The following is a 3,611-nucleotide window of genomic DNA, read 5'->3' on the forward strand; positions in this document are numbered from 1 at the left end:
AGACACCCAACCCTTCCTTAGACAGCCCTCATTCCTTCTTACAGCGACCCTTCCTTTAGTGAATTTAGAAATGAGTTTTSATTTCAATTATTTATCATCCAAAGGTTCTTTTTCTTTCCCCTGGTTGAATCCACAGTGCAGCAGAAAGTGAAAAGAAAAGGAATCCTCTCATCACCGTGTTTGTTATCTCCAGGGCCATATTCACAGAAAATGAAACATCTCAGCACATCAGAATAGACTGGAAAGAGCCACCCTTGTTATTGATCTTATTATCAGGAAAGGCTTTTGAGACAAATTTCAAGGAAAATCCCATCTGAGGAGCCACTTGAGTTAAATGTTTCTCTCCCTGAGTTTCTCTGAATGACCAGGGACAGAGTTGAGCAGTTAAATGCACTTTGTATGGAATATAACAAACTCAAGCATCCAAAGGGACACTTAAAAGCCTTCCAGTCTTATACAGAGTATCAGAATAATCTTTATAAAGATTATAAATAATCACTGCAAATAATATTTATTATTTATATTATTAATGATTTTCATTTATTTTGAAATAAATACATTCATTAAATATGAAAAAATKATTTCTTTTATGTTTAGTTATTTAGAATTATTTAATTTATAATTTATAATAGTTTGTAATTTATAAATATTTATTTGTAATTATTTTATTATTTATGCATATGTTTTGATTATTCATAATTTATTATTTATTTGTAATTATTTACTATATATTATTTATTATCAACTTATAATTAATTTTATTTTGATTTTATAAAATATTACTTTATTAATAATTTATTATTATTAAGGCATTATTGGTGGCACACAGGTGGAGGAAAAATGCAGTGTATTTATCTAAGAGCTTTCAGTATCTCAGCCCCATCCCCAGTCAGCAATATTCCCAAACTGGCAGTCTGAGGAGAAAACTCAGCATTTTTCACCCTGATCATCACAAACTTTGAGCTGAATGTTGAAGGCTGAGACAAAACCTCTATTGAGRGATCCAGGGAGTGAATTCTACTCTMAGGGGCAGAGAGGAGGAGTCAGGAGGATGCAGTGACATTTTACAGGGCTGAGCAGCACTGCAGAGTTCTTTGGAGTGTGTGATTTGGATGGAATTGCCCTCATGGGGTCACACAGAATCATGGAATCATGGAATCACAGAATCAGAGAATCAGAATCACAGAATCACAGAGTCACAGAATTGGTCACAGAATCAGAATCACAGAATTACAGAATCACAGAATGAACCAGGCTGGAAGGGACCTTCGAGCCCATCAAGTCCATCCATGACCTGACACCTCCTCATCACCCAAACTCTGTCACTGAGTGCCACGTCCAGTCTGTGTTCAAACACATCCAGGGACGGTGACTCCATCGCCTCCCTGGGAAGACAATTCCTGTGCAATCACTCTTTCAGTGAAGAATTATTTTCTAATATCTGACATCTCACCTCAACTTCCCTTGGCACAGTTTGAGGCTGTGTCCTCTCCTTCTGTGATTGTTTCCTGGGAGCAGAGACTGATCCCCCGCTGCCCTCAGCCACCCTTCAGGCAGTTGTAGAGAGTGATAAGGTCACCCCTGAGTTTCCTTTTCTCCATGCTGAACACCCCCAGCTCCCCCAGCTGTTCTTCGCAGGGTTTGTGTCCCAAGCCATTCCCCAGCTTTATTGCTCACCTCTGGACATGCTCAAACATCTCAATATCCTTCCTAAACTGAGGGGCCCAGAACTGAGCACAGCACTCAGGGTCTGCTCACAGCTCTGCCAGCAGCAGGACCCTGATCCAGCAGTGACCCCACAGTGGTGCCACATCCCCAGAGCCCTGGCTGTCACCAAACCCACTCCAGGGACCCTGATCCAGCAGTGACNGATGCAGTGACATTTTACAGGGCTGAGCAGCACTGCAGAGTTCTTTGGAGTGTGTGATTTGGATGGAATTGCCCTCATGGGGTCACACAGAATCACGGAATCATGGAATCACAGAATCACAGAATCATGGAGTCACAGAACTACAGAATCAGAGAATCAGAATCACAGAATTACAGAGTCACAGAATGAACCAGGCTGGAAGGGACCTTCAAGACCATCAAGTCCATCCATGACCCGACACCTCCTCATCACCCAAATCATGGCCTTGAGTGCCACATCCAGTCTGTGTTCAAACACGTCCAGGGACGGTGACTCCATCGCCTCCCTGGGCAGACAATTCCTGTGCAATCACTCTTTCAGTGAAGAATTTTTTTCTAATATCTGACATCTCACCTCAACTTCCCTTGGCACAGTTTGAGGCTGTGTCCTCTCCTTCTGTCGGTTGTTTCCTGGGAGCAGAGACCAACCCCTCCCCTGCCCACAGCCACCCTTCAGGCAGTTGTAGAGAGTGATAAGGTCACCCCTGAATCTCCTTTTCTCCATGCTGAACACCCCCAGCTCCCTCAGTCGTTCCTCACAGGGTTTGTGTCCCAAGCCCTTCCCCAGCCTCGTTGCTCACCTCTGCACACGCTCAAACATCTCAATGTCCTTCCTAAACTGAGGGGCCCAGAACTGGGCACAGCACTCAGGGTCTGCTCACAGCTCTGCAGGCTGCAGGACCCTGATCCCAGCAGTGACCCCACAGTGGTGACACATCCCCAGAGCCCTGGCTGTCACCAAACCCACTCCAGGGACCCCGATCCCAGCAGTGACCCCACAGTGGTGCCACATCCCCAGAGCCCTGGCTGTCACCAAACCCACTCCAGGGACCCTGATCCCAGCAGTGACCCCACAGTGGTGCCACATCCCCAGAGCTCTGGCTGTCACCAAACCTGCTCCAGGGTGCTCAGTTCTCTGTTCCAAAGATTAGCACTGATGGGTTCAGCTCTCTCTCTGTGCTCAGGARATTCCCCTGCAGAGCTCCAGAGCTGGCTGAGGGAGGAACAGGAGCAGCATTCCCACCTGGAGCACTGGGATCAGCTCATCCAGGGCTGGAGCCCCTCTGGAGCCCCTCTGGAGCCAGCCTGGGACAGCTGGGGGTGCTCACCTGGGCAGGAGAAGGATCCAGAGAGAGCTCAGAGCCCCTGCCAGGGACTGAAGGGGCTCCAGGAGAGCTGGAGAGGGACAAGGGATGGAGGGACAGGACACAGGAAATGGGTTCCCACTGCCATTAGGGTTAGATGGGATATTGGGAAGGAATTGTTCTCTATGAGGGTGGACAGGCCCTGGCACAGGGTGCCCAGAGAAGCTGTGGCTGCCCCTGGATCCCTGGCAGTGCCAAGGCCAGGCTGGACAGGTTTGGAGCACTCTGGGGTGGTGGAAGGTGTCCCTGCCCATCAGATGATCTTTAAGGTCCCTTCCAACCCAAACCATTCCGGGCTTCCATCGTTCCATGAATGTGGAAAAATGGATCACATCAAAAATCGAGGGGTTCTGTGTCTTGAAAAGCTCTTTGCTTGCAGGACCTGTGAGTGCAGCAAGTGCCAAACAAAACAAGTTTGGGGAATTCCCTTTTCATTAAAGTTACCCACAGAATCTGAGGGAAAATGGACAAATGGGGAATGTTGCCTGGAAAGTTATTAGGAATGAAAATTTAATAAATTTACTAAATTAATTGCTTCCAATGAGAACAGCAGTCAGC

This window comes from Malurus melanocephalus, unplaced genomic scaffold, assembly GCF_030028575.1.
Source record: "Malurus melanocephalus ecotype Western Australia unplaced genomic scaffold, MMel_1.1 scaffold_243, whole genome shotgun sequence".
Classification (NCBI taxonomy): Eukaryota; Metazoa; Chordata; class Aves; order Passeriformes; family Maluridae; genus Malurus; species Malurus melanocephalus.